Source organism: Pelodiscus sinensis, chromosome 15 (genome assembly GCF_052426305.1).
Source record: "Pelodiscus sinensis isolate ZL-2025 chromosome 15, ASM5242630v1, whole genome shotgun sequence".
Taxonomy (NCBI): Eukaryota; Metazoa; Chordata; order Testudines; family Trionychidae; genus Pelodiscus; species Pelodiscus sinensis.
The window spans coordinates 39,736,508-39,750,391 of record NC_143066.1 but is presented as its reverse complement, the minus strand read 5'-3'; positions in this window follow the sequence as shown (position 1 = coordinate 39,750,391).

Sequence of the window (13,884 nt, the reverse complement as noted above, 5' to 3'; positions counted from 1 at the left end):
GACTACTCCAGGGATCAGCAAAAATCAGTGTGTTCAGTGGTTCCTGAAAAAGGCAGCATAGGAATATATCTCTGAGAGGAGCTAAGGATGGTCTCTTAAGACAGAAGCTTGCTTGAAAAATGTTGACAGTGCAGTGACTGTCTGTTGCCTTCTTTTGATACTCGCTTTGGCAGAAATAAAAGTTCACATAACTCCCTCGCATCCCTGTCCTCCCAAAGAGGTGGAATCAAGAGGACTCAGATGTAGCTCTTCCTAGATTTGCTGTTGTCTTGGGCAAATCACGGAACCTTTCCAAAACTCATCGGTTGGTGAAGTGTAGAGGAAGCAGGTAATGTCTACTGTCTTGAAGTGTATTCTGTATATCTAAAGCCGCACTCTGTTTTTCTGCATAGGGGGTTGGAAATGCTGACAGAGGCAGGAAGCGCTGATATTCATAGAAATCAAAAGGTCCCAAGTGCCAAAATGTCCCTCAATTCAGTTCCTTCGCAGCCCCAAATCTTGGTGCCCCTACATCCTGTGATATAAAATCCAATTGAATTGGCTAACTGGTTAAACATATTGTTAGCCAATTAAAGGAGGGGTTTAAGCATATTGTTTAATTGACTAACCAATAAAAGGGGTGTTGGCCGGTCAACCAGTTAAAGGGGATTACACATATTGTTTAACTGGTTGGCCAATTAAAGTTGGTTTGAGCATATTGTTTAACCAGTTAACCAATAAAAGAGGGTTGGCCGGTTGACCAATTAAAGTGAGTTACGCATATTGTTTAACCAGTTAACCAATTAAAGGGAGGTTAACCACTTAACCAATTAAAAGGCTGGCTGGATTGGCCCCAGTCTGTGGCCATTAGCACGAGATGGCACCTAGAGGAGATGGCACCTAGAGGAAACAGAGCATGCTCTCCTCGGAAGGGTCACGCCTCCACGGTCCTGAACCGACTCTCAACCTTGTCCAGAGCTCCGTCGCACGACCCCCTGGCTGCTGTTTTCTAGGAGTACTAGTAAACGAGGCCTCAGCCTTTGAACCCCACTCAGATCTGGGGTCAGTCGGAGAAGCTGCCCAGGAGCAACGTGGAACCCCATCTCTCTTGTTCCCGCCCCTCCGTCTGGGGCCGACGCGCTCGAGACCCCGTCAAGCATGCACACGCCTCCGTGGGGTTTCAGCAAGGGGAGGAAAAAGCCGTCACTTTAGTCCCGCTGCCGGAGAAACCTGCCTCAGGAGAAGGGAGCTCATCCCACGCGCAGCTTCGTTCCTGCGCGAGCGGGCTGCACGGCTGGGCGAAGCTGTGAACGTTTTCCCGGCTCGACCGGCGGTGGTAGAAGAACAAGTATGGTGCAGAACGACACCGGCTGCCCAAAGCTGCGAGCGCCTCCTGTGTCACAAGGCGAGCAGACGGGAACCCGCTCCGTCCTTGTGTGACGGCGGCAGCGGGGTTTGGGCCCTGCGCTAGGTGCTGTACAAACACAGCAACAGGCCCCACCCTGCAGAGCTGATGATCTCTGATCAGGGGTGGCCAAAATACAGCCTGGGGGCTGGGTTTGGCCTGCCAAGCTGCCAGACCTGGCCCACCGCCCAGTGGAAGGGTTGGGCAGGCTCCCTGCCCGCCCTGCCCCCCCACGCCACTCACAGCAGCCAGCTGTGCCATGTGCCCCCTCCCTCAGCACACTCTCACCACTGGCTGTGTGCAAAGTGTTCCTCCCCACCTGCCCCGCGGAGCGCAGAGAAGCACATGGCCCCTGCAGTTGGCTTCTGTGAGCGGTGTGTGGGGGTGGGACAGGCAGACGGCCTGCCCAAGGGATCTGCTGGGCTGCTGGCTGGGAGCTGCCTAGGTAAACGCCCCCCAGCCAGAGCCTGCCCCGGCACCTCCACCCCTCCCACCCTATGTAACCCAAACCCTTTTCACCCTCGCTCCTGCACCCATAGCCCCTTCCAGATCCTGCACCCCAACCCCCTGCTAGGTCACAACCTTCTCCAAGCCCCTGCACCCCCCCCATACCTCACCTTCAGGTCAGAATCCTCTCCTGTACCCATATCCACTCCCAGACCCCACATCCCCTCCTGTTCCCCGATCCCCTACCCTGAGCTCCCTTCTGCATCAGCCTCCATCCCGGACTCCCCCCAATTAATACCCTGGAAGAGTGCAGCCCTTGAGCATTTATCAAAGCCTCAAACTGGGCCCCCCCCATCAAAACTTATTGCCCCGCCCTGCGGCACACAACGGTCAAAGGCTGGGAGACAACAGCACCAGAAAGTGACGTGACTGACCCCAACCTCCACAGCAGGTTGGAGGCCAAGTTGGGACCAGAACTCCAGTCTCCCCACTCCTAGTCCAGCACCCCCACCCTGGGGCCCACCCCCTCTCAGCCCTTGGTGGGGTGGCAGAGAGGGATGGCGCTTCAGGAGCTAATGCTCCACCCTTAGGGTTTGTCACCAACCACTGCTCCAGCACGGCTGTGTGGGTGTGTGTGGGGGGGGGCGGTTGTGCTGTTTTTAAGAGGAGGCAAGAAGGCAGGGTCCAGCTTGTGCCTTGCCCTTGAAGGCTCCGTGGTGATTTTTTTCCGAAACATGGAGGCCTGGCTGAAACGCCAGGATGGAGAATGCCCTTCCCCCGCTCCTCCAGCCGCTCCCAGCGGGCACAAGATCCCTCTTCGCCGTGCAACGTCGCCCCGGCCTCTCAGACCGCTGGGCACCTGCTTTGCCAGCCGGGTCCACCCAGTCAGCACACAGAACAATCGCTCCCCACTGTGACCCGGCAGCGTGCCAAGAGACAGCCGACGCAGCGCGCTGGCCCTCGGAGACGGCACGGCCAGGCCGGGAGCACTGCCTGGATGGGGAGTGCATGACTCCGGCCCCGTCGAGAAGCCAGCTAGTCGTAACTGAGGAACAGCATCTGTCTGGCATACAATAGACCTCAGTCTCCTCCTGCCCACCTGCCCTCAGCCCCTGACTTGCGCTGCTTCTGTCAGGGGGGTGAAGCACTGGAAGAAGTTACCTCAGGAGGGTGTGGAATCCCCATCCCTGGAGATATTCAAGAGCGGGTTGATCAGACACCTGGCAGGGATGGGCTAGACCAGCGGTTCCCAAACTTTTTGGCATCATGCCCCCTTTTTGATTTTTGAAAACCCCCTCCCCCCGCAAAAAATAGCAGCAAAACTTGTTGAGGAAAAAAAAAAAGGAACTGACCGGGGCCGAAAAACAAAAACAGTAGCAAAACTTGGGGGGGGGATTGATGGAGGGGCCAGGATAGCCTCACGCTCCCACAGGAATTTCCCGCCTCCCAGTTTGGGAACTCAGTCTAGATGGTGCTGGGTCCTGCCGTGAGGGCAGGGGACTGGACCGGGTGCCCTCTCGAGGTCCCTTCCAGTTTTGTGATTCTCTTTCATTTATTGACTCCTAGAACTGGCATGGACCTCAAGAGGGCGTCCAGTCCAGCCCCTGCCCTCCTGGCAGGACCAGGTGTAGCCGCCTGCAGGCAGCACCAAACCTGGGACCTCTGGCGCGCGAGCGAGGACGTCCCTTCTTCCCAAATGGCTTCCACACAAACCACGGCAGGTTAAGACACTCGGTACAAAGAGCTGTGGTGAAACGGACGATCAGAGAGGGCTGGGGGTGGCTGAGCCACGGTGGGGATCTTCCGTGGCTGGGTGGATGAATTCCACTGGCCGCACAGCTCCAGGGAGCCGGCTTCAGCTCCAGATGGAGGTAAACAGGTAAGCAAGTGAGCTGGACTGAGCCCCACACAGCCCCACGGTGGAGGTGATTGGCAGTGCCGATAGCATCGACTGCTGGGTGGTGGGGGACCGCCTGGCAGTGGGGTGTTACAGTCAAAGCTTCGGGGGTGGGGAGCAAGCCTCCCAGAGAGGTTAAGTGGCTTGCGTGGGATGTTGTTACATTTCATCTCCCCCAGCCCTGTTCTGACCTACCACCACAGTTCCCCTCGGGCCCCATCCAGCCGGCCTGTGAAGCAGAATCACAGCTCTGGAGTCCTGGTGTCTTCCCCACGCTGGGTCTCCTCCGTGCCTGCAGCCACGCGGCCTCAGGAAACCTGCCTTGCAGGTTGCGATGGGACGATCTCAGCGCAAAGGGAGGGCGGCCAAAACAAACCCAGTGCTCCAGGCAGGCGTGGGGAGATGAGCCCTTGTCTTCACCAGCCGCCTCCGGTTCTGCCAAGATCGTTTGCCTCGTATCTGTAACCCACCGTGCACTCCCACTGAACTGCCGGGGACATCTCTGGAGCAGAAAGCACTTTGCTGAGCGAGAGCAAACGCCATTTGCCTGGGAAATGAACTTTCCCGGGAGGTAATTTGGGGGGCACTGTCTCCTTTACTTTCTCCATGGAACTCGACTCACACCACACAGAGGAGGGGCATGGAAATTTCCACAGGCCGCCGAGACAGGCGTTGAGAAAACGTCTCCGTGGTCGCCCTTAACTCAGAGGCGATGCAGTTTCCTTGGGGCTGATTGCCTGGCTGAGCCAATGCCAGACCCGGTGGGCTGGCTCGTGACTCTCAGACACGCCAGGGTGTATCGCTTACAAGCCACCCGACTGCCTACCCTGGGAACTATGTGGGACTGAGAACACCACGTCGGGAGGGGAGCACACCGCGAGCAGATGCAAGGAACAGCCGCGGGAAGAATGACTCCGACGCTCCCAGGCCTTTCAAGACACCTTGCACAGTTAACGAAAGCAGCCTGGAGCATTCCCGGGAGGGCGGCAGCGACTCTCGCCTCATTTCATAGGAAACAGACGCTGGAATAAAACCCAGGTAACCGGATTCCCAGGCTCCTGTTCCAACCTGCAGCTCACACCCCTGTAATAACTCAGCCAGGGGGAATTCCTGAAAGGGCACACCCGTTTGGCCTGGCTGCACCAAGCTCTCCCCACAGCAGTTGATGAATTGCAGGTAGAGGGGGCCTGTAGCGGCTTCCCGCTCGCCACAGCGCTACCTGCCGTCGAGTTGGGGAATTAGCACGGCTGGCAGGTGGCCGGATCCCTTTCAGGGCACTGCCCTCCGGCAACGTCCACTACAGCCTGAGCTTTCCCCCTTTCCGGGGCCAGTTTGTGAGACGCCGGTCGGCCTTCAGGAGGCGGCTCCTCCACCTCCAGCACAGTGGGAGAGACGTGCCTGCCTCCCTGTGTTACCGCGCCTTAAAACAGTCCAGGGGGCAAGTCTCTTCCCGGCCTTCCTTCAGGTCGGGCCAAGAGGTCATTGTTCGCGCGCCCGGCCTTGCTTCAGGTCCGGGCCGCAGAGAAATAAGCCCACCACTTGTCAGTCTATTATCACACAGTTCGGGGCAGGGCAACCGTTCTAGTCCTGTCCCTTTACGAGCTCCCGCCGATGCACGGACGGTCCCAAACGCACCGTAGGGAAGCCCGGGCTCTTGAGCAGGGCGGTCAACAAATACCACCAGCCCAACCCAGGCCCTAACTCCAGGCGGGGCGGCACATGGCGGCCAGGCCCTGACGCCAGGCGTGGCTGCACCCAAACCCCAGTTTGTAGAAGCTCCTCCGCTCGCACAAACCTCCAGCCCAGTGAACTGCAAGGGGAGGGGGCCCACTGGAGGGGCTGGCAGCAGCCATTTCCCTGGAGCAGGAGAGCTTGGGGCCGGACACGTGCGTGGTGCGGTCCTGCTAGACGTCTCTCAGCCTGTTCTGGCACGGCTCTGCTCCGAGGCAGGGGCAGCGTCTTCCTCTGGGCAGACAGGCTGTGCACTTTGGGAAAGTTCCTCTGCCTCTGAGCCAGGCGGGGAGGCAGCAGCGGAGCCCCATGCTGGAGTCTGAGGACCTAACCCTGCAATGGTCTGTGTGTTGCTGGTTGCATAAAAAGCCCAGACCTGGGAAAGGGTACCAAACTCCGGCTTTAGGCTTGCTTATCCCTGGGCCTGCTGTTGGGCCCTTTCCAGTTAGGGTTCATAGACTCATAGACTTTAAGGTCAGAAGGGACCATTATGATCATCTAGTCTGACCCCCTGCACAGTGCAGGCCACAGAATCTCACCCACCCCTCCCAGAATAATCCTCCCACCTATATCTCAGATATTGAAGCCTTCAAATACTTTGAAGACCCCAAGATGCAGAGAATCCTCCAGCTGTGATCTGTGCCCCATGCTACAGAGGAAGGCGAAAAACCTCCAGGGCCTCTGCCAATCTACCCTGGAGGAAAATTCCTTCCCGACCCCAAATATGGCGATCAGCTAAACCCTGAGCATGTGGGCAAGACTCACCAGCCAGACACCCAGAAAGTTCTCTACAGTAACTCCTATCATCCCTCCATTGACCTATTTTGCACTGATAATGAATGGACAATTTGTTACCAAGATCCTGTTATCTCATCAAACCATCCCCTTCATAAACCCATCTAGTTTAATCTTGAATCCAGATAGATCCAGATAGGTTGACAGAGGGTTTCAGAAAAAATACTGAACAACAACAGAAACCACGCCAGGAAAAAATTTGTTGTGCAAAAAAACCCCAAAAAACCCACAACCCAGAGAGTTGTTAAAAAAAAAACCACTCCACACCGTGTCCCCTTTAAACCGTGGTGAGGCTTTTTGGCCCTAACAGGCTGCGAGCGGCCACCTACCACCTTGCCTCCCTGTGTGGGGCCGGACAGCTCCCCTGCGGAACCGGTAAGCTCTAGGGTTGCCAGGCTACCTCCATACTGAGCTGGACAGCCGAGATTTTTGCCTCCTGGACGGGGAAAAAAAAAATCAGGAAGTACCGAACATTTTAGGTGTCTGGTTTTTGCTGAATTTTTTACCGGACAGGAGGCAAAAATACCGGATTGTCCGGGTCAATACTGGACACCTGGCAACCCTATTTCCAGCAGCCCTGCCGGAGTGAGTTTTAGAAAAGCAGGTCACGGTTTCATCCCCTCTCTTTTGCTGTCCTTGGCCAATGGATTTGTGTCTTGCTGGGCTGTGGATTGTGTCTGAGCAGGGAAAAGTTACCACACACTGCCATCTGCTGGGCCCCAAATCCAGTGTGGGACCGAATCCTGAACTCTGTGTAACAGCTCTTCAGCATCCATCTCAAAGGGGACGTCTACTCGGCAGGCTTAATTCAGAATAAGCTATTCCGGAAGAGTTCTTCCAAAATAGCTTATTTCGACATAGCACGTCTACACTGCAGGGAAACCTAAACTGAGTCTGAGGCAGGCTTCCCTAGTGTAGACACGCTATCTTGATGTAGAGCCCCAGGAGGCACTGGGGAGGAATAACCTCATAGAACAAGGCTTACAGGTTTCCGAATAAGCTGCCCATTATTTTGAAATTATTTCAAAATAACGGAATGGCTGTTTGGATGCTCGCATTGTTATTTCAAAAGAACGCCGGTTATCTTGAAATAACAGTGCAGTGTAGACGCACCCAAAGCACCTTACAAAGGAGGCCAGTACCATTGCAGGGAAACTGAGGCACCAAGGGGCAGTGACTTGCACCGGGTCTTCCAACAGCCGAACCAGGAGCAGGGTGTCAGTGACCCAGGATTCCTGGGTGGGTCATACTCCCATTCAAAGTGCAGTGACCCATACGGTCCCTGAATAGTGCTTGTGCAAGCCCTCCCCATTGAACTCCATAGGACGTCTTGCCTCATTGCTGTTCTGTGTGAAACGGGAGCAGAACAGAGCCCTTCCTTTACACACAGTTCTTCCTCAGGCAGAGTTCCCACCGACTCCAGGGTGGTTTGCCTGACTTAGGAACTGGTCCGGAATGGGGAAGAGAAGCCAAAAGGAGAGAAAGTCCAAGAGCAATACCGAGGAGGCCCAAGCCAAACACGAGCAAGAGAGGCAAGGAAAGCCACTAACTGAGCATCGTGGCATGTGAAATGTTGCTATTTAGTGGTACTGGAATTTCGTAGAATCACAGCATCCTAGAACTGGAAGGGATCTTGAGTCATCAAATGCAGTCCCCTGCCCTCACGGCAGGACTCAACACCATCTAGATCCTCCCTGACAGGCGTCTGTCTAACCTGCTCTGAAATATCTCCACTGATGGAGATTCCACCACCTCCCTAGGCAATTTACTCCAGTGTTTCACCCCCCTGACAGGTAGGAAGTTTTTCTTAATGTCCAACCTCAACCTCCCTGGCTGCAGTTTAAGCCCATTGCTTCTTGTCCTGTCCTCAGAGGCCCAGGAGAACAGTCGTCAGAGCCAGGACTCCTGGGATCTACTCCCATGGATGCTAGAAATTATTCTGACGCTTTCCTCCTGGCAAGCTGGACCCGCAGTACAAGCAAGAGCAGAATTTGGATCCATTTCAGCAGGTGCTTACAGTTCAGCATGTGCTTTGCTGATTTGGGGCCTACATGGGGTGCAGCTGGAGCAGAAACTGGGTCCCACCTCAGAGGCTGGGCCACTAGTGCTGGGAGAATGAATCCCCCGGGCAACAAGGGAAAAGGACAACCCCCCCCCGGATGAACATGGGTGCAGAATTCCAGCTGCAGAGGGGAGCGCTGGAGCTCTCGGCGCCCGAACGCTCAGGGCGGGGAGCCAGCTGTCACCCAGCGAGAAAGTCGACATTCATCCCGGCTCCACTTTACAGCCCGTTTCTTTCCCCGACAAAAGAGGAAACGGAGCAGAGGCCCTGCTCCCCCCCCCCCCCCCCGAGCAAAGCCGCACGGAGCCAAGGGGACGGATTAAAGAAATGGCAGAGATACATACAAGAGGCTCAGGGCGGGTTTAAGCTGCAGATAACAGGGATCAGCCCAGATCATCTTGGATCCTTCTCGGTTTTCTCCTCCTTGGCCTGGATTCTCATTGCCGGTGAAATCTATCACTGGCGGGTGCTTCCGAACACCGCGAACTGGGGACAGCCAGGAAGCAGCAATGGGAGAAGCGTTAAATCATGTCCATGAACATCCCAGGCCTGATTCTGCCCTGCAAAGGGAAACAGCTCTGGGCTGCCACAACCAGCTTTGGGGGACACCCCAGACTACAGAGAACCTCCAATGGTACTGAAATTGCTCTCCTGTCACGTCCCCGGCTGCTGGCGTAAGAAGCATGGCCAGGGAATGAGGCAGCACCGGGGCTTCCCTGGTGCCTTCCAGCTGTCCTGTAGGCACTTTGGGGTCCCCGGTGTCCAGAGTAGCCAACCCAGGCACAGGGGAGTGCACAGCTGGCTTTGAAGACGTCTCCCCGTGCTCTCCTATAAGTGCACTCCCTGGACCAGACTCTCCTAACCAGGTTCGGGATCTCTCTTACCGATGGCCCTTGCGGACTTCACCACAGCAGCCGCCAAGCTGGCAAGGAAAAGGAGCAGATGGAAGACACCTAAAAGTTTATGGAACCCTGTGGACCTGAACGTAGCAGAGAGCAGAACACCCTGGATGATGATGTCCACAGCCCTTGCTTTTCATAGTTTCATAAAACTTTACACCTTCCGCCTTCCCTTCAGGAAAGTCCTGTGGGATCGAATGGAACTGAAAACAGGGCTCTAAAAAGTCAACTCTAAAACCTTACAGAAGTCACTAGAGGAGTTGATCCTTTCTTGGGGCTATTTAAACCCACCCATAGGATTGATGGAGAGATTAGCGTGCCCAGGCATTGTTCATCTAGCCTCCAGAGTGCCTAGTTCTCATTTTGCTGAGCCGTTCTATAGGGCTACCCCATCCACGTCAATTTGTGACTTTCACCAGCTGACAACACCGAGGTAAAATCCCGGAAGAGCCCTGGGTTCCATCCCAAACAGGCAGAATATAGACCAGGAGGAGAGCGGACAGACGGGCATGACAATTGCTAGGGAAATGAAGAGATACTTGCGATCTGCGTGGGACCGCCTTGCTGCGCAAGTCATCTCAGTAGCTTTGGGGTGGTCCTAAACACAAAGACTGTCCTGTCTTTTGGCTTACTATGAACCTAAACACTCATTCATGCAGTAAAGTCCCAATACAATGATAGCATTCTGAGGGCCTCAGATAAAATTATTTCTGGATTTGTTCCATGGGAAAGTTTGTCCCCAGTTGGAACAAAATGCTGAAATGCCAAATTTCAAATGAACTCACTGGGGCTGGTGAAACAGAGAGCAGGTAGCTTCGGGAAGGGGAGGAGGATTATTTACAGCGGCACTCCCACAAAGGCCAGGGAGCTGGGAATGACAGGTGAGCTGGGTTCAAACCCAGCAGCGAATGCAATATCCAGAGACAATGCTGTGGCCAGTTGTCATGACTAGGAGCTGGTAAGGAGAGTCTGACTTACCTGGAGAGTGAGGAAAGGGTTAAGCAACTTTGGAGCTGCACCTGAGGGAGAGGACTTAAAGCATTCAGCCAATGAAATGCAGATAGGAATTTCAAACCAAGAGGGTTTTTTTTCTTCTTTTGTTTGAGATCAGAGCAGTTTTTTCCCCCATATATGTCAGGCTCTCCCAGAAATGCACTCCTTGAAATGTGTAAGTAGGGAAAAGTTTAGATAGTCCATCAGATTTTACTGTTTTCCTTGTTTGGAGGTTTGGGAGTCATGTCTGAGCTGGTTAATTGTTTTTCTCTTTTGTAACTACGGATAACAGCCCAGGGATTTCCCCTGAGTCTATTTCACTCTGTGGCTTTTAACATCCAGTCATTTACTATGCTTGCAACAGTAGTTTTGTTTTTAAAATAAAAGTATTTTCCTTTTTGTTTTGATTAACTGGCATTGGTTGATTTGTGTGTCCTTAAGCCTACATGCCTATGTTACCCAGGAGGAGCAGAGCTCCATTGTTCTCTGCAGATTCCCACTGTTTGTTTTCCCAACTCTAAACAGAATGGAGTTTGGGACAGGGGGGAGAACTTTACCTTAGAGAGGGGATTCCCACAGTGATCTCTTCCCTGAAAAGGGTTTATTTTATTTTTATTTGTATTTCCACTTGGGTGGTGGCAGCGAATTTCTTTTAAGAAAAACTGAGATCGGACAAGTTTGTCTCTGGGAGTTACAGAGACAGGTTCTTACAGAGTTTATTCCACTATCTGGCCCCATATCTACACTTGAAGTTCCAGGTTGGGGAATTGAGCCGTGACACCAGTCAATACAAAGGGAAGGACGTTCTCCAAACCAGCCTTTACTGCTGCAATAACCCCCCTGGTTAGAGACGAGAATTTCTGGGCAGAGGGGGAGAAATTTGGCATTTCAGCTTTTTTGTTCCAACTGGGGACAAGCTTTCCCATGGAACAAATTCCAAAAATAATTCCATTTGAGGCCATCGGAACTTGATCATTTTATTGGGACTTCGCTGCATTAATAGAACACGGTGTTTTGGTTCAGAGTAAGTCAAAACAAATAAAAAATGATATGCCAAGCCAGAAGGGCCGACCTGTCACATTTAATCAAAATCAACCCGTTCCCATAAACTATTTCAATTCCAGCAAAACTGCACTTTTCAAAGCAAATGTTTAAACAGAGCAGTTTTCTGACGGGGCTCTCATTCAATCCCTGCACCCCGTGCTGGGTCATGAGAATCAAGCCCAGCTCTCTTAACCAGACAGGAGCGCCTTTGAACACGAACATGAACACGCCTCGCGCTGACAGGCAGAACCAAACCAGGGACCTCTGGAGCTTAGTGTGTGAGCCTCCACCACAGGCGCTAAAAGCCAGCTGGCTCTCAGCTCAGGCTGTAGCGCGGGGGTTGGCAACTTTTTCAAACGTAAGAGCCACACGAACGTTCTTCCCCCGTTTACAAGCGCGGGTCAGCGGGCGCTGGGGCTCTCCAGCAATGGCAGCCGGGCACAGGCCGACCCATGAGGCGCCGGTGAGGAACAGGAACCCGGGGAAGGTCGCAGCCCCAGTGCACAGGCTCAATACGTGCGTGGTGAGCCGGGCTCAGCCCACAGGGTGGGAAGAAGCTCTGGGCAAAGCGGGCCCGCAGGAACTCCAGGGACTCAGGCTTGGCTTCACTTCATTTGTGTCAGAAGCTCTAACACGTGTGAGGAGAATCATCCCGGCAGCTGGTGCTGGAAGACTGGAGCCCCCACCTGCCATGGTAGCTGCCTCCCACCCAGGCGCGACGCCTCAGGCCCCCCAATCCTTCCCTCACCGCCAGAGCAAACAGCTCACCCCAAACCCCACCAGGGCGCCCCAACTCCCACTGGGATGACCCACCCCCAGCTGCCGAAGTGGATTGGGGCCTGCCGCATGTAAAGAGCCAGTCCCCTTCCCCAAACGAGAGGGCGAGGGTATTGGCTAGGAGCGTTGAGAGAGATGTACTTAAGGCCAGGCTGCAGTTTCTTCGCGGCTGTTCTAGTAATCTCCACCACCGCCCACAGTGGAGCTGGCGACTGGGTTGCTGCTACAGTAAAACTCCAATAATCCGGCACTCCTGATAGTCCGGCATCAAAATGGCAAGAGCCTAGTGAGTGAGCTTCGGCAAAAAATGAGTCACAAGGTAACAGTGGCAGCAGCTGAACTGAGCAAAAAGGGTAAAAAAGGCTTTAAAAAATGAAAACATTACAGAATACTGTATACAGTATGTACAATAAAAAGGGTTAAGAACACTTTATATACAGTATATAATGTATACAGTGAATATATATACATATATATACACACCAGCTTATAGTACCTCCTGATAGTCCGGCATATGTGATAATCCAGCACCACCTAGGTCCCATAAATTCCGGATTATCCGAAGCCTACTGTACTTTGGCTCAGGGAGGAGGGGATGTTTAAAACCATGCACATACGCCCGCCGATTGAAACGGAGGCCCGAAGAAGGGCTCTGAGCCTGGAAGGGGGAGCCGCCCACGGAAGGGGGGCCAATAAGGGTCTCCTTTGTTGCTCCCCAATTAACACACCCACTCGAAGCGCCTTCCTTCCGTCACCCCCCGACTTCGCTCCACGCTCGGTGCTCACGAGAGCCTGGGGAGAGACACGCGGCAGCACCAGAGTTTCAAAGCAGCCAGTGCCCAACGGGAGCTGTTCAAGGACCCGAGCAGGCGGCCAGACTTCCTGGGTTGCCCAGAAGCGCTTCAGACACCCGCCGCCAGAAGCCCCCGTTGCTCTCCCGGGGCGGTTGGGAATTTCCCATCACTCCTGGGGGAAAGGGGGGAGCGGAGCACTTCTGAGACTCTTGCCCGTACGTTCAGTTTCCTTCCTAACAGAGATGCTGACGCGGCGCGTGAGGGGGCCTAACCATTCCACGCACCGTTCAGCCGCCAGCCCCCCGACGACACTGAGCCGCCATAGAAACGCGGCAACGTAACCCAGTCAGGCAAGGCATGGACAGAGAAAACCCTGCCAACCCCTCTCCATCCCCGCAGGAGCGGCCCCTCAGCCTCCTCCCCACGTCCTGGCCGGCAAGAGGCGTTTCAGCATTCTGATTTGAGGCTCGGCAGGATACGCTCCATTAGAACAGCGGCGCTGAGGCTGGGGGGCATGACCCCTCAGGGGGTCACAAGGTTATTACGGGGGGGTTGCGAGCCGTCAGCCTGCCCTCCCCGACCCCACCTCACCTCCAACATGGATAACAGCGCTCAGTACAAAAAAGGGGCTTGCATTGATAATAGGGATGTAAAATCCTGCTGAACCAGTTAACCGCTTATCTGGCTCCCCACCCGCAGTGTGGCAAGGGGGGCCTGGCCAGACTGGAGCAGCCCCCTACCCGCCGCCCGAGTGAGGGGCTATTCCAGCCCAGCTGGGCCCGCTGCACCACAGGCTGCTCCGACCAGGCAGCGCCAAGCCCACCACGAGCAGGGACTGCTTGGGCTGTGCCGACGTCCCACGCTGCAGGCACGGGGCTGCTGAGGCCAGGCTGGGGCGCCCGTTACCTCCCTAACCCATAACGGGGTCACACTCAGAGGCCTGCTGTGTGGAAGGGGTCCCCAGTACAAGCGTGGGAGAACCACTGCTCTAGAGCTTCCTTTGCCGGCTTGCACAGCACTGCTGGGAGTCGAGGCTGCTGGTATCTTAGCAGTGGCCCGGC